Source organism: Mauremys mutica, chromosome 10, assembly GCF_020497125.1.
Source record: "Mauremys mutica isolate MM-2020 ecotype Southern chromosome 10, ASM2049712v1, whole genome shotgun sequence".
In the NCBI taxonomy this organism is placed as follows: Eukaryota; Metazoa; Chordata; order Testudines; family Geoemydidae; genus Mauremys; species Mauremys mutica.
This window is the reverse complement of record NC_059081.1, coordinates 24,351,638-24,375,085: the sequence shown is the minus strand read 5'-3', so window position 1 is coordinate 24,375,085 and position 23,448 is coordinate 24,351,638. Positions and strand designations below refer to the sequence as shown.

Genomic DNA, 23,448 nt, shown 5'->3' with positions numbered 1-23,448 from the left:
TCCTAATTATACTTTTACACTTGACTTGTTAGAGTTTGTTTCTGGTCTATTCCTGTCTTTGGAAGTTCTTGATAAAGTAGCATTTACCAGGGCTTTTATTTGTTAAATCCATAAACTTTCCCTTTTCTTATTCTCTGAGTCCCCATGACACTTCATTTAAAACAAACTAACCCTTCCATTTCCTCCCCTTCTCCTCCCCCGTCCCCATGGTTTATTGCTACAATTCAGGCTTTCCTTTTGGGGGGGGGGGACTGTTCCCCCTGAAACTCTCTGAAACAATCAGGTTACCCGTCAATGATTTACAGAAGATTAACAATGTATTTAGCATGCACAGTAGTAGTAACAAAACATTACCTACAAATGTTTAATAAAAGTTTCATAATGCTTTTGCTACATGTTATAAATGATAAATAGGTGACAATAGATGTCTTATAAAGTATTTATACCCTATTATGGTTATGTTACAGCTTTGAAGAAAGTATTAAAAATGACTTCAAGTATAAATATTGGAAATAATGTATATTTACAAACCCATTTATAATTTTTTCCAAACATTAAAAAGTCACTGCCACATCAATAAACATTCCATATTTTTGCCTGTACTTTTTTGCTCTTATTTTTATCCCATTTGATGTAATAATTCTTCTGTTTGTGACATTATGGGTTACCTGCATGGGAAGCAATTGTGGCATCACCCAAAGGGATTGACTTTGGGTTGGGCATAAGCAAATAGACCTGAACTTTAGGGAAGACTTCACTGAATTTGGTATGTGATTTGGCTGGGTAAGGACACCAGGCTCAGTCCCACTAGGTGTCTGTGAGTTCAAGATTGATTTCCTTTTTATCTTATTTTGGAAATCTAAAAACTAATTCCAGAAAGAGTACAAGATGAGACCACCTTCATAAAAGTTTTGACATTGAAACAGGAAGATTGTGCTAGTTCCAGCTTTGGTATCTAGTTTTTCTTCCTACACCAATAAAAGCACTGGATTTGGTAGCTTAGTGGTTTGAGTATTGGCCTGCTGCATCCAGGGTTGTAAGTTCAGTCCTTGATGGGGCCATTATAGGGACCTGGGGCAAAAATCAGTCTGGGAATTGGTCCTGCTTTGAGTAGGGGGTTGGACTGGATGACCTCCCGAGGTCCCTTCCAACCCTGATATTCTAAGAAGCTACATATGTGATAGGTGCATGACTGAACTTGCCTTACTAGAGGGTGCCTTTAACACTTGTAACCAAAAGCTCACTGTTCTGTACAAAGATTTTGAAGAAGGCCTATTACATTCACATAATTTTCCTAAGAAACCATGGTATGCCTCACTTGGGGTCCTGGATTATGAAACTTGTCCTGTGAAATTTTAATCTTTCTTTATTTTTAGCAGAAACTTTCAGATTCATAGGCTGATTAATTAAGATGGAAAATTGATTCCAACATTAGAACAGTCTGAACTTTTAGTTTAAACTCAGTATTGATTTTGAAAAACAAAAACATCAGTTGCACTTCATGATTTTTTAGCTGGGATTTTAAGAGGAAATTCCAAAATCCTGTGAGAACCTATTCTGAGTTGGTCATAACCAAGGGAGAGTGAGATGTCATTGGCGAGCTGGTCTGATTTAAATTGTAAGCTCCTTTGGACAAGGAGATTGCTTTTCTACTACCATTTTACAGCCGTGAGAACATTGATGATGTCCTGAAAATAAGAGACCACAGTTAACTGAAAAAATGTTTGTTAGGTATATACAATTATTAGTTGTTACTAAAATGAATTCCTTTTGCACATTAATATTGCCATGAAACATAATCCAGATCTGCACATGATTTGGTGAACAACAGTTTGTTAATGCATTTTGTCTTTGGATGTGATCTTGTTTCTACTTCAGTTCAGCCATTGGTTTCAATAGGAGCAGAAATGGGCCCTTTGTAAAGTACATTCAGGACAAACAACCTAATTAGTTTCCACATACAGCTTGATACATTTGTGTGTGGGATTTTAAGACAGAGTTATCTGTGGTAGTGCAGGGCTGCACTCTACAACCCTAGGGTTCCCTTCTGGTTCATGTCTTATGTTTCTAAAATTTCATGCTCCAAGGATTCAGATGGTCACCTGTAGAAGGCCAGGAAGAGAATTATCCCCACCAATATATTCTTTGGGTGCATGGTATGTTTTTTTTTTCTTCCCCTGATGCGTTAGAGATGGGCATGGCTGAATATGGGACATGAGACAGACCAAGGTGGTGCTCTGAGATGCTACTGAGAATTCACTTAGGTTCTTGGCTGGCTGGTTCTTGGTCACATGCTCAGAGTCTAACTAATCACCATATTTGGTGTTGGGAAAGAAACTTCATCTAGGTCAGATTGGTAGGGACCTGCAGGTTTTTCACCTTCCTCTGCAACAATTAATTCCCTGCAACTGCATGGACCTTGGATATTGGTGCACCTCATTCCCTTCTGTTCTCTACATGTGAGGCACAGTAGTTTAATCTCCAGGGGATTGTAATACTTTGGTCTAATTCTGGTTGTTGGCTTCAGTGTTGAGGTGGCCAGGTGATATTTAGCAGCTTGTGATATACAGAAGATTGGACTGATCTAGTGGTCCCTTCTGGCCTTAAATGGTCTATGACTGAGAGTCAGGTTCATTTTTCTCAGTAGAGGCAATGGATAATGTTTGACTGTTTTATTTTCTCTACATTATGTCTGATTTTTTGTTTCATATGTGAAGCATGATACTAAAGCATTGCTCTTTTCCAAGTGGAGAATGTATAACATTATTTATAATTATATTTTTTTTCATTATGGCTTTAACATTTTTAGTTTTGAGAGAGAGACAACATTCTTGCTCTGACTTCTGATGGATTTTGTTCAATGTTATGTAGCCACACTTTTCTGTAAGAAATTGAATCCATTACTTTTAAGTTAACTACAGACAAGAGAATACTAAATAAATTCATTTTGAGCTTTCCTAATTAGTTTTGTCATACAATTCTCTTCAATAGAGAATTGAGAAATCCCCATGTTTACCTTGATGATGATAGTGTCACATACACTGATCACGTGAAATTGAATTTGAATTTACAACTGATGTTTAAATATGAAAGCTGGCTTGAACCATATTTTCCCCACAGATATAGATGTCACTGCTCTCTATGATGAGTAACATTTTGTTGAATACTTAAGCCAAGAAAAACCAAGTTACGTGAACAGGATATTCATCTTGGGGTGGAGGTGGAGTGGGGGAAGAATAACTGTTGAGTTTCATGCCTTTGGATAGTACAGTGTTCTAGCTTTATAGCTTACACTTTAATTACCCAAGACAAGTATTTTGCAAAGCCTATAACTTGAATCTTTTGATGTAAAGATTAAGTATGAACACACATGACACCAGTGCTTCCCTCAATAACTGGGTGACTGTTTTTTATGCGCAAATAACTTGTCCTTTCTACAAAAGCTAGATTACTTGCATTCAAGAACTAAGACAACAATAAGTGTAAGTTGTCTTGAATGCAATAAGTGTAATGGTTTCTATAATATCTTTGCTAGTTTCTTATTAGTATTGTTATAACCTTGGCTGAGTTCTGCTTCTGCTCAGACACCAGGCTGCTGTATTGGACCCACCTCTGGATTCCACATGTTCCAAGCCTGCTGATTCTTAGCAGCACCCAGCCAATGTCCCAAAGTCTGGCCTCTCTGTGCATACTACTGGTGTACAGACCCCCTGCCAGACCTCCTGGGATATGGGATGCCCCATTCCAGTTGCCCTAAGCCTCAAGAGAAGTGCCGATCTCCAGGTCTCCCCAAGCACTCCGTCCCCAAAGCTCTGCCTACATGGCTTACTCCAGTTTAGTTATTTCGTCAAGGTTTCTGTTAAAATAGTTAAAACAATATATTGTTAATGCAAGTCAGAAGATTCCACATGGACACAGTTAGTCCATGGCAGCCTAGTGTGGAGTAGGTTCACACCCCAGCTTGCCACAAACTAATTGTTTGTGTAGACAAGTCCTAAGAGCCTTTTGGGTTATCTGAGCTTAGGACCTTGTTTTCCTGCTGCTCAGTCTTCCTGCTGTCAGCCAGTGGATGGCCAGTGAGAGAGCGATTAGACTCAAGATCCAAATCTTAAATAGAGGTCTGTTCTCCTTTCTCAGATGATCCCACCACAGCAGCTTCAGCCCCTATATCAGATGATCAGTTGCTTAGCTACTCAACCCTCTCCCTCCCTCCCTTCCCGCAGGCTCCAAACTTGGAAAACTAGTTCTTCTGGGCTGTAGTCAGCCTAATTTTCTAGGTGGGATCCTTTGAATGAAGGACCATCAAGGTTGAGGACTCACATTTTCTCTTCAAATGTATCTGTGTGAGTGTGAGAGAGGGAGTGTCAAAAGAGGAGAGATGTAAACTTCAAAAATAGTATTTACTTTAACAATGAGGAGTCCAGTGACACCTTAAAGACCGGACTCCTTGTTGTTTTTGTGGATACAGACTAACACGGCTATCTCTCTGATAGTATTATTGTGTTATTATTATTGTGTCTCTCTACAAGGCCAGTTGGAGTCTGAGGCAGGACATAGGTCCTCTCCATCTGATCTTATTCCCAAATGCATGCTTTCTCTAGCCTTTAAAATGGGGTGTGTGTTTGTGCGTGGGGGGTGTGTGGCTGGGAGGAAACATGCTGTACTGTTTTGGAAGCTCCTTTTCTATTTTCTACTTCATTCTAAATAAGACAGTATGTAGGAAAAAAGATGAAAATCCTCAAACACAGCTTCTTAGTATACTGGATGGGCCTGGGTCTGCAGAATTTCCAGTGTGTAACTGCCACAGAGGTCAGGAAGAATCATGTGTGGGGAAGGGACTGCAGGTGGAGGTCTAGAGTAAACACAGATTTCTTCAACATTTTAAGCACAACTCTCAGACTTGTATTCAGGTGTCTTCCAACTCATTCTGTTGGATACATATTGTAGACACAAATGAACTGTGCCTATGTTTGATATGCAGCGACAAAGCCAATAAGCAGTTAGGTCAGTAAATGGTTTTAAGTAGCACACCATCTAGGACTAGTGATGGTAACAGTAGCCAAATTTTGATCTTGTAAACTGGACATACAACTAGTGTAACCCCACTGTATATTTTGGTCATGTGTCTCTGGAATACTTTAGATCTTGAATCTGAACACTGAGAATCCAAGACTGAGGTAATTGAAAGAGAAGCTGGGCACTATAAAACCTAAATATAGTAAATACCTATTAGGTCACATTAGTCTATGCCCCAATGGAGCAGAAAGGTCTGGTGACCAGCTGGCCTACTGGTCAGCTCATGGCCTTATGGTTTCTGCCAGTCTAGTTGTCCTGTAGCCTCTATCACCTTCTAGTTCTCCAATTGCTGCCCACAGAGCTCAGTCCCTAGAACAGAGCTAGGGGGAGGCAAACTGGCAACCATTGCACCCGGTCCTAGGGGGTCCCAATTACTGAGCTACCCAAATTACGTTACTCACTGGATCACTTCCTACTAGCGTAGAGCTCCTCAGTTTGAGGCATGGTGACTGGCTTGGCTTAGACTCTCAGGGTGTGAACGCTGCAATTAAAAACCCGTGGCTGGCCTGTGCCAGCTGATTTGGGTTTATGGGGTTCAGATTAAGTGGCTGTTTAATTTCAGCATAGACTTTCAGTCTCAGGCTACAGCCTGAGCTCTGGGACCCTCCCATCACACATGGTCCTAGAGCCTGGGCTCCAGCTGAGGCCGGAAGCCTGCACTGCAATTAAACAGCCCAGCAGCTCAAGCCCCGCAAACATGAGTCAGGTGGCATAAGTTTTTAATTGAAGTGTAGACATACCATTAGTGTCCAATTTAGTTAGTCTCTCTCTCTCTCAGGGCATTCAACTCCCAAAGTCGGTGCTGCTAAACACCCTTCCCAAAGCTGTTGCTGCTCCCTGCACTGCGCTTACCATCAGTCTTGCTTCCTGATGCTACACGCAGCTCACTGTCCCCTTCTTGGGCTGCCAGTGTCCTTTTAAACTGTTCCTCCACTGGGAACATGCCTTGTACCTGTTGAGGGGTGGGGCCTCTCTAGCTCAGTATTGCTCTATTCACTGACCTTTTTCGGCATATGGCCTGTAGACCCCATCACATCCAGTCCCTGTGGGAGAGGTTCCTACAGTATGCTTTCTAGTAATTCATGTAGTAGAGTTATTTTTAAAAATGCTGGAATAAGAATTCCCTAGGCATTCCAACAGGGAAAAAAAAAGAAAACGAAGGAGTTCTTTCAGTCTTAAAAGGATTAATTCCTTGTAAAATACAAATGACAGTTTTCCTGTAATGTTTCTCCTACATAATGCACATGTTAATCCTTAATTTCCTTCAGCAGATGCAGTATAATCCTCCTCCTGCAGACACAGAAGCACAATTGCTGTTCAGAAAACAAGGGCAAAAGATGTTCAGACCATTCAAACACTATAAAAAGGAACTCCACGTTTTTAACTTCGAGTTATCCTTGGAATGGAATAATGCAGCCCAAAGGAAGAAGGTTATAATTCTCTGGCTTCAGGTTTCCATTCTCTTTGTAAAATATATGTGCTGTGCTGTTCTCAGTCATGGATTTACCCAACCCCCTTATTTTAAATATATACTTGTGCTCAGTCTGAGACCTGGTATTATTTTAATCCTTGTAACAAATTGCAACAAAACATACATTCATTAATAGAGTGGGGATTCCATGCATATATCACAATTCACTTGTTTTTCAGTTGCTTGGTTTTATAACTTATTAATGAATTGTCCCCTGTCCTAAAAGACCATGCAATGAATCTTATGTGGGTCAGTAAATTAGCCTGTAAAAAACTAACAAATCATTAAATAGAAAAAAAATTATAAATGAAATAAATCTATCCTAATGCATTTGAAAATTTGAATGTGAGTGGCAGTAAAACAACAAACTGTTGCAAACATGAGTTGAATTAATTCAGATATTTAGATTGGAAGGTTATCCTTGTTACAAATGTGTGGCCACAAGCAATATCCTAGGGATGAATCCAGGAACTTCATCTCCAAAAACACAGGCATCTACCTATTAGTCGAAGGAGATTGTAGTATTAGCAGCAGTAGCGTTAAGCCTCATATGCTCTTTGTAAGCCATATTGAAGAAGGTGACATAATTTGGCATTTCATCCAGTAAAGGACAATAGAGTGTATACATGTTTAGGGGCAAATTCTTTCCTGGGATAATTAGGCACAAATTTATTTGAAAACCATATCTGTGATGTGTTGCTCCTGGGCCACTAAAGTATTTCTCTGGTTCTCCTTTTGCGTAATGTCATACCTAGATGTCCTTTATGAATATACCAGGGTTACTTTCCTAATTCTGCTTGAAATCATAAAGTTTTCTCTTACCTGATGGTGGAGAAGTAATTTTTAATGCTCACAGCTACCAGCAATGATGATCTAAAACGAGATTTCTCCTTGTCTCTGGTCATCACTCAAGTATCTTTCGTATGAGGAACTCCTGCTTTTCTTTTTTTGTGATCGCCTATATTTTATCAGTACATATTATTTATGTGTATTGCAGTAGCCTTTAGGCACCCTAGAAGCAGCAAAGAATCCTGTGGCACCTTATAGACTAACAGACGTTTTGCAGCATGAGCTTTCGTGGGTGAATACCCACTTCTTTGGATGCAAGGCACCCTAGTTATCAACAAAGAACCCCACGGTGGCATTGTACAAACACATTACAAAAAGGCATTAATAGATTTCAGTAATCATGAACTTTTGTTCTTCTATATTATTCCATCTATCATCTTGTAAATTGTGCCTTCAATAGTGTATTTGCCCCAGCTATGGTCTTCTCCAGCACATTGCTGAAGTTTAAATTATACTTTTTCCTTTTCAGAAGAGGTCTTTGTATTCTGGGATGTGCTCTATTAGGGCTGTAATGTTCAGTATGCACTCAGGATATATAGTGATTGGAAAGAAAGCACAGCATATTAATTACATAGCTGCCCCATTCAAACTCAGACTGCTCAGTCTTCTGCAGAAAACTTGTTCACAGTGGGCATGTTTGGAAATATTAGTGTGGTCACTCCCATTTTAATAACCTATGCCTATCCTTACAAAAGCATTGGCAACACTGGCTTCTAAGGTTTATGGATGGATACTGTCTGGTTGTGGTATGGGATTGGGGAGAGCAGTCCATTTGGGTTTGAGGAAAGGGAAGAGGAGATCCATCAAACTGGCTCAGAAGATAGGCATCAGGATAAATTGGACAAAAGGGAAGTGTTAAGAGGTGAGTCTGCACAGCAAGTGGGGTTGAGGGGACTAGCTTCCAAGGAATGGTGTGAGGAAGGCAGAGTGGTGAGCTCTCTGTGCAAAACAGTTGAAGAATTTAATGGGGAGCTGAGAAGAAGGTGGCATAAGTTGCCTTGGGAAAGAAGGGTATAAGGTAATGGAAAAGCGTGAAGAAGAAAGTCTGGCCATCAGCCTTAAGAAGGCAACCAGTAGGGAGAGGAAGCCAGGGTGGCCATAGAGGAAGAGGAAGCCAGCAACCAGGATAAGAGGGATGAGGATGGCTTTGAGGAGGACAGGGAAGGGACTTCTAAGGTGGGTTCACTTTGAATTTGTCTGAGGATCTATTCATATATCATTGGGCCTCTGCCTTGGTAATTCATCAAAATAATTTGTCAGCCCTTATAAAACATTTTTATTTACTCTCTAATTATAGTTAAATGAAGAAATAATTACTCCCTAATAATTTCTTTAAATTTCAATATGCACACTTATTACTAATTTAAGGTGAGAGTGGAACTGGTTAACAGTGAATTTAGCTATAGTGAAGAGTGAACATCTTGAGCTTTTTCAGTGCATGAGAATGAGCATTCTCCTCTTCAGCCTTATCACTAGTCAAGAATTTTGGTGTTGCAACTACCATAGTTGATTTGGGGAAGTGGTCTTGCCTTAGTGCTGCTGAAATTGATTGAGTCTAGTCATTTTCAGCTTCACGTCTGTTATAAAACATGTAAAGAATTCTGTTTGATACCTGGCTCAGTGTAGGAGAGACTAGGCCACAAATGAGAGAGAGGGCTGAGTTTCAATCCAGGTAGAAGTGAGGTGATGCTGGGTATGTGGAGAAAGCAGCCAGTAGTAAGGACAATACTTTCTTCCACAGTTGGAATGGAAGCATGGGAACAGTGCCTTATTCACTGATGTCTGTTTCAAGAACATCTTACACCTTTGATCTGAAAAAGAGACAACAGATTAGGGCAGTTAATTATGGATATACAAGGTTACCTATTGCCACCCAGGCCTCATTTCTCCATTGTAATTCAGGAATAGTTGCAAAAATGGAGAGGACCTACACTACTGTGATTTCAATGCACTATGAAGCCACTGGAACTACATGGAGGTGCACAGGTCTGCCTGTGCAGATCTAATTGCAGGATCACAGTCCAAAGTTTTAAACTAGTGTATATCTAATGGGCTGAATCCTGGTCTCATTTAAATCAGGGGCAATCTCCCTTCTCCAATTCCTCCCCCCCATTAGTTAAATCACAGCATGGTCAGCCCAATAAACAATGTAATATTTTAATTAACTTGATAATATAATTTAGGTATAAATTTACCGTGATCATAGCTAGTGCAGAAAACCCTGCTCAGTGGAAATCCATAATTTATATTGCCGTGTGACTTCTATGGACCAGCTCCTCAGTTGGTGTAAATCAATGTAGCTCCATTGAAGTCACACCAATTTACATCACCTGAGAGGCTGGCTCTATGTGCCCTGAAACTGCTTTGGAAATATGTACAATATGAATTTGCAGCATTTCTTCAGGCAAAAACACCTGCAGACTTAAGTGGTAGTTCTGAACAGAAAACAACTACAGAATTGGACCATTGAATCTAAAATTTTAAATCACATTGGGTCAAATTCTGATCTTGGCTACCCTGGTACAATTAAGAACAGAATATGGGACCTTGATAGCTGAAGAAGTTATTTTCCTTATATGGGGCTGTCATCTCACCATCAGATTTTAGCTTAAAAGGTGATTTAGTGAAGCTTTAACCAATCAGCTATAATATTTTTAACAAACTCTGCATTGACTTTCATTCTATTTTTTGTAAAAGAGTTCTTTGTGGTTTATTTGCCAGTGCACCAAGAAACAGTTAAATGACTAAATCACAAGGGGTTGAGCATTTCTACAAACAATAGTCGCAGGGAGGAAAATTAGTGGTTTTCTGTTAATGACTCATATTAGCAGTCTTTGATGATCCAAAGCAATGGATTACATTTATTTTATTTCTTCCATATTCCTGTCATGGGGTTGCTTGTGTGATTGCTAGTTTTGTTGTTAAAAATGTCACCCAGAATCTTTAAAACTAAATGCAGGAAAAGTGGAATATACCTGTCATTTAGATCAACTAGAACAAAGGTCTATGGAAAATACGTTCCCAGTTTGAAGATGCTTCCCTGCTGATTTTGTTTATCAGAAAATGGCAAGTTTTTGTTCCTAATGGACTGAAATTTAAATAAAATCTGACCCTGGAAATAAAAGCAGCCATTATGACAAAATAAAATTATATATTTTATAAAAGAAATTGAATTAAAATGCTGGCTTCCTTTGGTTAAATTCTTTTACATAAGGAAATGAATGAATGAGAGAGAGAATGAGATAGAAATCTGGTTGTTGAAGTAACCTTTTTAAAAATCAATAATCTCTTGTAATTTATATATATAAACCTTCTACAGACTTCCCTAGAATATCTTGAATTTTAGCAGCATTTGTATGTTTCCTTTCATTAAAATTTGAATTAGGGGTGAAACGCTGACTGGGAACCAGCTTCTGGTCCACAAAAGAAAGGTATCTGCAGAATCCAAGCTGATTGAAAAATGATAGATATGGCTCGTTAAAGACAATGGGAAATGTGAAGCAAAAAAACCCCTAAAATGGTTGCCCTTCCAGTATTTGTCACTGTGCACAGCATTTACAGCTCCACACCATTTTTCATTCTATTCTATTATGCTTCTATCCCAAAACACTTGTAATGAACCTTCCCTATCCTTGCAGCTAATAATGCACACTCCCCTGATAGCCCCGTTCCCCCCCCCCTGCTCCCTGGCAGTCTCTCTATACAACAGGTATCGGAACTTTAGCACAGTTAGTGTGCTCTCTAGTTCACTCTTTCAATATTATGAAGTTGGCTGCTTTCTTACTACCTTCTCCTGTCTGGACTCCAGAACTGGGGTCCTGAATTGCAAAGTCTGTTGGGATCAGCCGTATCCTTTTGCTCCTGCTTGCATTTTGGAATGTTTTCACAGGATGGCTGTAATATCCTTAGGATGGCCCGTCCAGATTCCTGCACAGCATTTTGCAATAACCAAGGAGGAGATTGTCCCCAAACAATTCTCCCCAGGTTTTCCGCTGAGTCCAGTGCATATTGGGACACAACTTCGGGAGTTTAGTTGGTGCTTTGTGGATACCCATGTAATATAGATGTGGTCAATAAAACTCACTGTTTATATATTTCACAAGTGTATCTCAGAGTCTTGATTTAAGGAGTATTCCAGTAATCTGGGACATAAGAGGCTCTTTGCCAACTGTTTCCCCTCTGCCTGAACCGCTTTTGTGCCCATTCTCGATAAATGCCTTCTCAGAGCATCTTGGCTTTTTGCCATCTGCTTTGATGTATCCGGTCCTCTGTTCCTGATGGGGTCCCACTTATCTCTTATGAATGTGAATATCTTTGAATGCATGAAACTTGGCAGACCTGAGTCGAGTGATTGGGGGAGTTTGAGAGGGTATGAAAGTTTAGGTGGGAAGTAGTTCTCTTGTGATGGGGGAACAGAAGGAGTTGGGCAGCTTGCTGAGTGCTGAGAGGTACTCGGAGAAGATATTTGGGTGACTGGCTTCTGTCATTTTTGCTGTCAGTGGGGGACCATGAGTTGCTGGGTGGTGGGGAAGGGGTCAAGCTGAGGGTTTTGCATGTGGCAGTAGAGAAGGAGATTGCATTTGGGTGGTAAGATTTGGCTGCTAGGAAGAAATTCAGTCTGGACACTTGCTCTTTATGGGAAATTGGAGGATTTGATAGTGGCGGAAAGGAAATGTCAAGATTAGAGTTTATTAGTGGGGGAGCAAAGAAATCTTGAAGAGAATTAAATCTCTTGTCACTGGACTGGGGATAGTGATCCTGACACTTATGCTGGCAAAGAGGAACTGAAGATTGACAGCTGAACCAGCGAGGTGGCAGAAGACATCTTTTGGCTGACTGATTCCTACTGTCACTCCTTTTCTCCACTCAACATTCCTTTGGAATGGCTTTCTGTTCATCTTGGTCAGGTTGCCAGACCAATCGAGCCTTCTCCAGACAACTCCCCATGACTAGCCGTGACTGGAGTCCTGAAATGCTCACCTCTTCTAGGCCAGCTGCTGGTGTGTGGACTTGTACTACTGAGCACAAACTCCCCAAGACTAGATTTGGTTCAACTGACCCTGACATGAATGAGGCTGGTTCAGGTGGTTTGAAATTCAAACCCAACACATTAACGTATGAGAATGAAACAAACAATCTATGTGTAGGATGTAACTTGGACAGTGCCATACAGTGGAGCACACTCCACAATAGTCATCTTGTAGAACACAGTGCTTCAGACCCATCTTTGCAGTTTTATTGGCAGGCTTGAATAGTGATGCTGAAGTGAGTTCCCCCTGAAACAAAATCTCAGCCTAAAACCTCACAGGCAGATTGATAGGCTCTGACAGGCAGGCAATAAAAACTAGGCCATAAAAACCAATTTATAAATAATTTAAATGAAAATTAGAGCTGTGCAAAACACTTGCACTGAAACCTGAAATCCCAGAGTATCTATTCCCAGTAGTGCCACAGACTTCCTTAATAACTGTGCGTTGAATCCCTTTATCACCCTGAGCCAAATTGAAAACCTCCCATTGGAGGGACCCCATAGAGAGGAAAAGTCTGTAAATTCACTTGTGCAACTTGCTCTGTATCCCTTCACTGAAGCACAGGGTTTACCCCCACTTCCACCATGAAAGAAAGGGATTATAACCTTAAATCCTGCTAACCTCCAGAGAGACAGGATCAGAGGCACCAAAGTCGTGTGCATTATCACCAGGTCCTGACTCTGTTGCCCTCTTCTCTAGCTCCCTGGTAGTGGAATTTCCATCCTGCAAAGAATTTTGAGTTTTTGAAGATTAGTTTTCATCCCAAATCATGATAAGGAGTTAAAAATATCAACATTTTTCATGGGTCTGAAATCACAAAATATTTTAGTTCAGAAACACAAAGATGTTTCTACTGCCTGGCTACCTGGGCTTGCCAGCTCCACAGCAAAGCTGAACCAGCCAGGGACACATGGAAACTGGCAGCCTGGACAAATGGCAACCCACCAGGCTGGTAGCCTGGAGGACCTGTGTGATGGGGTTTTCTGGGCCCTTTGAGGCCCCCTGCTGAAGGCCTTGCAGTCTTTCCCCACCCCTCCCCAGGAAAGGAACAGTGAAGGTGGGTCCTCCAGGCCTGCCTAGAAAGGCTGGAGAGAAGCAGCCAATCAGAGCACATCATGCTCAGTTAAAAGGAGTTGTAGGGCTGAGCTAGTCAGTTCCTGGCTGTGATCAGAGGAATGAGGAAGGGTGCTCCTTTGCTAGAGCTCAAGGGAGAACCAGAAGATGGATTCTGGTGACGCTAGTATTTGGTGAGGGAGAAGAGAAACTGAGAACTTCAGTCCTGAGGTAAGGATGAAGAGGAAGGGGCTACATGAAAAACAGCCCAGGAAATGCAGCAGCTATTAAAGAAAGCAGCACTTGGCTGCTATTTGTAGGGTCCCTGGGCTGAGAATAGTGGGTGGGCCTGGGTGCCACTGTTGGCTGCTGGGGAAGTGGCTGAAGCCCCAAGAAGGGGATAAGACTCTGTATTAAAGGCCCTAAAAGGGGGCTAGAATTTAAACAGGCCACTATAGAACCACTGAGGACAGAGTCTCCAGGGAGAGAGCCCTGGGGGCAGTGCTTTATACCAGAGCAGGCAGAGACTTAAAACTAGCACACAAGGCACTGAGAGGCCTGAGCCCAGAGATGGGGCTAAATACATTAACAAGGGCACAGGGACAGGCCCTGTTGGACTTCTTACCCCAGAAAGGGTACCTTCATGTGTTGGGACTCTGACTTAGCTGGAGGGTGACACCTGAGAGCACACCGAGCAGAGAGAGAGAGAGAGTACAGGTTCGCATCCAGCCAACAGGAGGCGTTCATGAGAGGTGAGTGCACACAGTCACAGCCTGCCTGCCTGGTTTCCATTGAAAGAGTTTTTTTGTTGTTGTAGATTTCATCTTAAAAAAAACAACAACATGTTCCTGCATAACGTTTAGATTCTATTGGATTAGCATTTTCTGACTGAAAAGTGTTCAGTTGGAAAATTTTTGACCAGCTCTCCCTGGAAATGCTGTTCTAGTCCCAGCTGGACTTATAGAAAGGGACTGATATGTGTCTTCTGCCCTCAGGCCTCCTCTGCTCTGCCTCTTCCACACCTGTGGATCCTGGACCGGTAGACTGAGTGCTGTGGTTCTGAGGAATGGGAGGAAAGCTGGCATCAAAGAGCTCAGTGACCCCCTTCCTCATATATCTGCTCACGGATCCTGGGATAGGGAGAACACCCCCCCATCTGTATTTCAGTTTCCTTATCTGTAAAATGGGGATAATATTTCCCTGCCACACAGCAATGTAGTGAGGCTGAAATGGTTAATGGCTAGAAACTACTCTGACATCCAAGGATGTCAGGGAGAAGTTATTACTGCCTCTGTTAGATGGGTGTTGTGGGGATTTGTTTGGAGTTTTTTGTGCAGTGCTTTGAAAATAGAAAATGCTAAGTATTATTATAACTATTATTGTGGCTTTCTGCAATGATTATTGAGACTATTCAGTACCTTTCTGTCGTTCCTTTAATGACAAAATGGCTCTTAGGTTCTTAAAGGTTGAGTACAGTACCACTGCTCTACAGGAATCTATACATTCACATTGTCATCTGGAGACTGTTTAAATGTTGTCCTGCTCCCATAATGAGGAAATGTGGAGTGAGTCAAGGAAATCTATTCACTCCATTGTTTCCTGCAGTTATTGATTGAACAATAATGGTGAAAAAGAGCATATGGTTTTGAAGCATCATACTAGTCTCTTTTAAAAGCTCATCTGAATTGGCGGGGAGGGTGTGTACTAACTATTTTAGCAAAATTCTAAGAAAAAGAAACCCAGCCAACATTTTCAAGTCTCTGGAGCAAAATTTAGGCTCTTAAAGTTATGTTTAGGCACCTGAATGGAAATGGGCTGATAACTTTTCAGAAGTGCTATGTACTCACAGTTCCATTGGAACCCATAGGAGTACAGTTACTTAGCACCTTTGAAAAACATGTAACTTTTACTTCAGTGCCTGAATGCGGATTTAGGAGTAGAGCTGGGTGAACTGTTTCAAATGAAATTTCATTTCTCTGAACAATACAGAATCGAGTCAGGTGAAATATTTTACAAATTCATGTTGATTTCAGCAGATTGTGTCAGTCAAACTGGAAAAAGATTTTTTTGGCGGCGGCGGGGGATAATGTCGAAACAAATGTCTAGTCATTGGAGGAGGTGAGTGACTCTTGCTGAGGGAGCAAGACTCACAGAACAGGCACAATAGCAGCAAATTGAAAGTGACCAGGTGCTTCTGAAGGAGGATCAGTGGCACACAATTGCTATTGAAACAGCAATAAGTCAGTAAACCTCACAGTAAACATTACATCTCAACCATTATTCTTCCAAAAAGACCCAACAAAAAAACAAAACAAAACAAAAAAAAACCCCAACAACGAGGAGTACTTGTGGCACTTTATAGACTAATAAGACTTATAGTCTCTAAGGTGCCACAAGTACTCCTCGTTGTTTTGCTGATACAGACTAATACGGCTACCACTCTGAAACCTGTCATCATTCTTCAGTGTCCTGCTCATTTCTGGTCTTTGTCAGATACTTTGGCGACAGGGCCTATTCCCGTAGAAGCTGCTCATACTCTGGAGGGTTGGGTACTGCTACATCCATCTGCTTGTCCTTTTCAGGGCCCATATACATAGCAAAATATATTATTTTTTCTATGAAAGTGTCAGTGGCTAAAAATGTATTAGAGATCCTTAATCTTGCTTATCTTCTGCTACCTCCCTCTCCTGAGATAATCAAAGGCTGAATGAGTTATTTATGGACTTCTTTTGTTTATAAAGGTTAGATCATCCAATCAGAGAACTGAAACATCGTGTGACTTAGATGAGCTATCATACTGCCTAAACGGCAAATTGTAACTTCAACAGGTGAAGGAATGTTGCATGTAGAACAATCTATAGGTTTCCATTGTTCGTGCAGAGTGGTTGTGAAACAATTCCGAACAATGAGCAAAAATTGGAAAATCCTGATCTACTCATAGGCGACATGCAAAGAGAGAAAAGGGCTCTGCCAATTTATGTGGTACATAAATTGTTCATAATTAATTATTCAACCAGCTAATCTCTAGGTTTTTACTATTTCCAAACAAATCTCTGCAAACTGTAATTGGTTCTAATACTGCCAAACACTTCTGTCATATTCTAACTCTCATAGTGAGTAGGGTTCAGTTTCTTCTTTCCCATTTGGCTATTTTATTCATTTGATTACATCCTGTTGTATCTGATACTTACCAGAATTAAGCTGTCCTCATTGTAATGAAACCTCAGTAAGCCTGGAGAGCTTTGGCAAAAATAATCTCAAGCTTGTTTGTCAGGAGGGTTTTGCCAAGCCCACACAGCTCTAATTACATCTTTCCACTGGCCTGCTTTAAACTGTCCCCTCTTTCCAAAGTCTTTTGTGTGTTATGCAGAAATATGTTGTTATAATGAATACAGTATGTTTAGAATAAGTTTCACTGGAATTAGTAGCCAAGGAATTGTACGTTTTTATTAGAGGTATTGTAGACTTCCAATGAAGATAATATTTATACAGAGGTCCAGAATTGTTTGCATTCAGAAGGATAAATAAAATGAATAATATCCAAACAAGATAATTAAAATGTCAGTTACAAAGTACCTTTAATTTGCTTTGGCATTTAATTTGCATGTTTGTTCTTTTACTTTAAAGAGAAAGGGGATATACTCGTACCAAGTGCCGTAGTACAGTTTCCTCATTATATCCCTGTAAAAGCTAAGTACCCCCTTTAGGGTTGTATTTAAAGAAATATTTCAAAAATTGCACAAGCATACCCACATTCACATATGCAACCAAATTTTTTCAGCACACAAACTGATTACTTGAAAGACAATGTTCTTTTTCTGATTTTTATCAGATGCCACACTCAATAATGGATAGCTGATACAGGAATAAATGTATGTTAAAAATCACAACATAGTGGGTAGTGAGAAAATAATTTGAAAAGTATCCTCCAAAGTGAATTTAATGCTCATTGAAAAGTATGATTAATTGCTAGTTGTAGAAACCAAACTCCTTATGGTGCCCCATGAAGAACTGGAAATCCTGCCTAGGGAGAATGTTTATGGGTAAGTGTGTAGTTAGATAGCAGGCCTGGTATACGCTACAAAGTTAGGTCGACATATGCCTCGTTAGGTCGAGTTAATAATGTATGTGTCTACGCTACCGAATCCCTTCTGCCAACCAAAGGGGTTTGTAGAGTCGACTTCCGAACGCCACCTCTGCAAGAGGCATAGCGCTTCAGTTGACATCCACACGTCGACATGGGGATAGTGTAGACACTGTGCTATGTAATTTGAATGAATTGGCCTCCAGGAGGTGTCCCACAGTGCTTGGCTGTGACCGCTCTGGAGAGCACTTTCAACTCTGCTGCACTTTAGCCAAGTACACAGGAAACAACTGCCCACCCGCTAAAGCCTTTTGAATGTTCATTTCCTGTTTCATCAGCGTGCAGAGCTCGTCAGCACAGCTGACCATGGATGCTCAAGGCCACAAATGCGTTCCAGCATGGAGAACATAGGAAGTGGTGGATCTTATTGTGTGGGTAGAAGAGTCTATGCAGAGCTCTGAACCAGCAGAAGAAATGCTAACATCTATGCCAAATCACGCAGGGCATGCGGGAGAAGGGCTACGCCAGGAAGACACAGCAGTGCCACATGAAAATAAAGGAGCTTTGGCAAACATACTAGAAGACAAGGGAGGTGGACAGTCACTCTGATTCTGAGCCCCAGACATGCTGCTTCTATAAGGAGCTGCATGCGATTCTAGGCAGTGACCCCACCACTACCCCAAAACACTCTGTAGATACCTCCCAGCAGCCCCAGGCGACCTTGGGCAACAATGAGGAGGACACTGTTGATGAGGAAAAGGAGGAGGAGAATGTGTGGCAGGCAATCACACGATCCATTCTCTCCGACAGCCAAGATCTTCTTTTAACTCTGGAGTCCATCCCCTCATAGGACCAGTTGGCAGTGGACCATGATGCCAGAAAAGGCACCTCTGGTGAGTAAATATTTTTCAATCAAACTGTAGGGGTTACATACTATTATTTTTAATGTTGAATCTGAATTAAAAAGTTTGAGATAGTGGTTATCGGTAGCCACTCCAGCTATGTAGAGGGTGCACTCCAAAAAAAGACTGTTTGTTTATGTGCCCGGGAATCCTCCATGGAGATCTCTAGGAAGCTTTCATGGAGGTACTCTGCAATCCTTGGTGGAAGGTTTCTGGGAAGGGTTGCCTTATTTCATCCACCATGGTAGGACACTTTCCTGCACAACTCCAGTATTAACTCTTCTGGCATCATTGTGGCACACAGCATTGCAGCATAAGGACCAGGTCTGTACCCAGATGCTTGCAGCATCTGCTCCCTTTCTGCCTCTGTTACCCTCAGGAGAGTGATATAGCATATGGTCACCTAGGGAAAACGAGAGAAGTTTTAGGGGGGAGGGATAGCTCAGTGGTTTGAGCGTTGTGAGTTCAATCCTTGAGGGGGCCACTTAGGGATCTGGGGCAAAAATTGGTCCTGCTAGTGAAGGCAGGGGGCTGGACTCGATGACCTTTCAAGGTCCCTTCCAGTTCTAGGAGATTGGTATATCTCCAATTATTATCTTTATTACCTTTTAAATGCTGGCCCTTAAACCGCAAGCAATTCGATAAGTAATCTGCACCTGTTTGGTGAATTCTGGGTCTCATAATCACGCTTGGCCAAGCGTGTCCTGGTTGTGGTTGGAAGGGATTTCAGCCAGCATTTAAAGAAGGGAGGGGAGACGCTTCCTGTTTGTCTCCCTTCCACCCCAACCTGGTGCTGCTCTTGTAACAATCAAATTAGTTGCAGGCCTTTACGCTGGTGCCTGTCCTCAAGCACCATCCAGGTGGTTATGGGAAAGGGGTCTATGCTGAGGTTGGAACCTTTGATCCCAAGGATGTCTTAACAAAAGCTGCAGCATAATATCTCTTGCCCCTGCCTTGTGGTCTTACCGTGGCTGGAACAGCAAACCAACTCTTGCAGTAGTCTGCAGTTCTGATTACCTTGGGGCTTGCAGAGAAGTGAATTGAGGGGTGTTTCTTTTACAAAAAGAATTAAGTTTGCAACAGAAACAATGTGTGCACTGTTAATGCTATCCTTGTGCTTTGTATTCTTTGCAGCTGAAACCTTGTCCTTTGGCACATTCTCCACACTGGGACAGAGACTTTCCCAGATTAGAAGGCAGAAAAAGCAGACTCGGGAGGACATGTTCAATGATCTAATGCATGCCTCCGAGAGTGACAAGACGGAGCTCAGCACATGGAGGATTGCACTGTCCGATAGCTTGAACAATGACAGCCAGGACAAGAGAGCATGCAGGGAACATGAGCATGACATGCAGGACAAGATGGTGTGGCTCATGAGGGAGCAGACATGTTGAGGCATCTGGCTGAGGTTCAAGAAAGGCAGCTGGATGCTAGAGTCCCACTGCTGCCATTGTCACCAAGTTCCACATCCTCCTCTCTCAAGCATTGTAGGATGGGGTGAGGGGTGAGGAGGAAGTCCAGTATCTCTTGCATTCAACTCCAGGGGGAGGGTACAAGGACCAAAAGGTGCCCATTCCCACACCTTTAATTTTTATTGCAGTGCAGTTGTAAGCAAGCTGTCCTTGTTTCTCTCCCTCACCCCCAGTGTTATAAGCCCCTTAGCCCCAGGTTATCTTACTTTTCTTTGCTGTCTCTCTGTTTGTGAGCATAAGAAAAATAAATGGATTGAGGAGAAAAGGCTCTTTATTCATTCAACACACTGTTGTTAGCGAGGGTGTAGTTGACAGGGGAGTACATGCAATCAAGGGGACAGCTGGGTAAGGAACAACATACATAAGTGTCCCATTACTGTGAGTCATTGATTAAACTAGTTTTCAAAGCCTCACAGAGACACAGTGCGCCTCAATGTGTTCTTCTTGTTGCCCAGGTGTCTGGCTGTTCAAAATTGACTGCCAGGTGATCTGCCTCAACCCACGACCCTGCCAGAAACTTTTCTCCCTTTGTTTCACAGATATGGATAGGGAACCCCATCACGGCAAAACCATCCATGTCCTGCACGTTGCCCAGAGTCGCTACCCTTCTGAGCAGAAGTCTATTGATTGCCCTGGAAACTTGGCTCACAGCAGATCCCATGGTAGATTTACCCACTCCGAATTGATTCCCCTATGACTGGTAGCAGTCTGGCATTGCAAGCTTCCACAGAGCTATTGCCACTTGCTTCTCAACGGTCACAGCAGCTCTCATTTTAGTATTGCTGCGCTTCAGGGCTGGGGAAAGCTCTTCACATACTTCCGTGAAAGTGGCCTTGCGCAATTGAAAATTCTGTAGCCACTGCTCATCATTCCATAGCTGCATAACTATGCAGTCCTACTAGTCAGTGCTTGTTTCACGGACCCAGAAGCAGCGCTCCACCGTGTCAAGGTGATGCACGAAATCTGTGAATTGCTCCGCTCCATGGCTTCCAGCAGTGCTGCTTGAGTGACATCACATTGTTCTCTGCGGCAGCTAAGCAAATACTGCAGGATAAGGCGCGAGGTGTTTGTACTGCTCACAACAACAGTGTACAGCTGAGCGGAGTCCATGCTTGCCGTGCTATGGTGTTTGTACGAGTAACCCAGGCTTAGGAAAAAAGGTGCAAAAAAGGCTTGGTTTGTTTGCTGTTGATTTCAGGGAGGAAGGGAGGTGCATCATGGGAGGCTAATGCCATGTTCCCATAACCACGCACACAAATGTTTTGGTTCCATGATGCACTGCAAGCCTGACCCAACATTCTATTTGCCTCCACCCACAGTGCAGTGCTCCGTGAGTTGATGCAAGCCCTGCTAGTGAGGATGCACTCCGCTGACACAATGAGCATAGTGGGGACGTGCAAAATCAACTTGCTTAAATCAGAGGCTCAATGTGGACTTAAAACTGACCTAATTTTGTAATGTAGACATACTCTCAGTGACCACAGGAATCCTTGGTGCCTCGCAGAATTACAGGAGTGGTACATGTAACACTCTCATGTTGCTGTAGAAAGAAAGCTTGCAAATTTCATGGTCAGTACAGGTATACTGGCAAGTACTCATAATGGATTCCAGGGCACAACTAATTACCAATAAAGTGCTCTACACAGATAGACTCCATTTTTCATACCCATAAGAATTTTGAAACAGTTGACTGTAAGTTATATAAAGATTTATAGCCAAAAGCACTGTGCTATAGCTTAAAATCATATCATGTTATGAGCATGCACTTCTCTTGTATAGTTTCCTCAGACTCTGTCCTTCACAGTGGTCTTGTTTAGGCTTCTTGATTTTTCTTTTTGACAGTGAGTACTTCTTCCTGAAGCAGCTAACATTAAGGAATTATTATGTTCAGTAGTAAAAAAATATGTATATGGAGCGTATATTGGTAGGAGTAAAACCACAGACGGGTATAAAAGTTACAGCCCAGTTGCCAGGGATCTCGGTATGTACATATCTTTGTGCTTGTTCACTGAATGTTTGTCAGCTATTTTTTTATTTTCAAATCCCATTTTTGTTAATAATTCAAACACATAATTCCTTCTTACATATACTAGAGAAGGGGTTCTCAACCTTTTTCTTTTTGAGGTCCCCCCAATATGCTATTAAAAACTCCACGACCCGCCTGTGCCACAATAACTGGTTTTCTGCGTATAAAAGCCAGGGCTGACATTAGGGGGGTAGCAAGCCGGGCAATGCCATAGGGGCCCCCGTGAAGTTACATTGCTCAGGCTTCGGCTTCTGCTCTGGGTAGCAGGGCTCGGGGCCCTGGGCTTTAGCCCCATGCAGTGGGGCTTCAGCTTTCTAAAAAAAATATACCAATCTCCTAGAACTGGAAGGGACCTTGAAAGGTCATTGAGTCCAGCCCCCTGCCTTCACTAGCAGAACCATTTTTTGCCCCAGATCCCTAAGTGGCCTCCTCAAGGATTGAACTCACAATCCTGGGTTTAGCAGGCCAATGCTCAAACCATTGAGCTATCCCTCCCCCCTTGGGGCCCAGTGAGTCTAATGCTGGCCCTGCTTGGCAGCCACTCTGAAACTTGCTCACAGCCCCTCAGGGAGCCCCAGACCCCTGGTTGTGAACCAGTGTACTAGCGGGTGGGAGAACATGAGAGAGAGAGAGAACATTATTTTTTGCCATATTAAGGTCTTGTCTGCTGTTCATGAACATTAAGATCCTATGGCAAATATTTGTGCAGGTAGAAGTTTGCCTTTGTGTTCTTGGATAAAATGTCTCCTGCACCAATTGTTGTATGGTGTGGTATGTTCTCGTTGTCCACTTGATCACTGTTCTCCATAGCAGCTGTGCCAATGTATATAGTTTTGCAAAGGTGTGATCATGCAAGATGAAAGGTGGCTATATGAATATAAAATATTATCATCACCTCTTGGTTTGTTACTTATTTATAATGCTTAGATTTTAAATGGATAATTGTATTGCATTCTAAATGAGTGGAGATGCTTGCTCACTGGCCCATTCAGTGCGTCTCCGTGAGCTAAGGGAGAAAAGACAAGTTAAGCTTTTTGTTTCACTAATAAATATTTCTAGTGTTTTTAGTAGATTTTTATTTCCAGAAACTGAAATGTACTCCTTTCCCTCTTTTCTTGAAAATTAAAAGCTTCTACCTTAAAGAAGTGAATGATACATTATCTGCTTTCTCTAAATTGAACCCATTTGGAGCTATTTGCATCCTGTAGAAACCTACAGCTGAGTGCTGCTCTCAGAGGTGTAATGACTGGTTGTCACAACACGCTGGAGGTGGCCCCATAACAAAATGATCCCCTGTCAATCCCCTTGTAGGAAATGCATTGGCAACCTGTAATTCGGCCCCAGTATTAACATCCTGCCTGGGTTTTGTTAAATGGCACTTTCTAGGAAGTAGATCTGGTGAACTTGTGTTTAATAATGTTTTAAGAGGAATATTTGATGGAAGTTTTAGAAAGCATCACATGGGGTTAAAAGTGATTTGTCATT

At 41.9% G+C, this 23,448-nt stretch overlaps 1 long non-coding RNA gene across 1 annotated transcript in view; it reads left to right on the top strand.

Annotated features, from left to right (window-relative positions):
• Window positions 1-13,592: 13,592 nt before the first annotated feature.
• LOC123378216 overlaps window positions 13,593-23,448 on the top strand; it is a 43,655-nt gene continuing 33,799 nt past the window's right edge. Inside the window, exon 1 of the long non-coding RNA XR_006582514.1 lies at window positions 13,593-13,710. This is a non-coding gene — a long non-coding RNA (uncharacterized LOC123378216). The remainder of the gene's footprint in view (window positions 13,711-23,448) is intronic.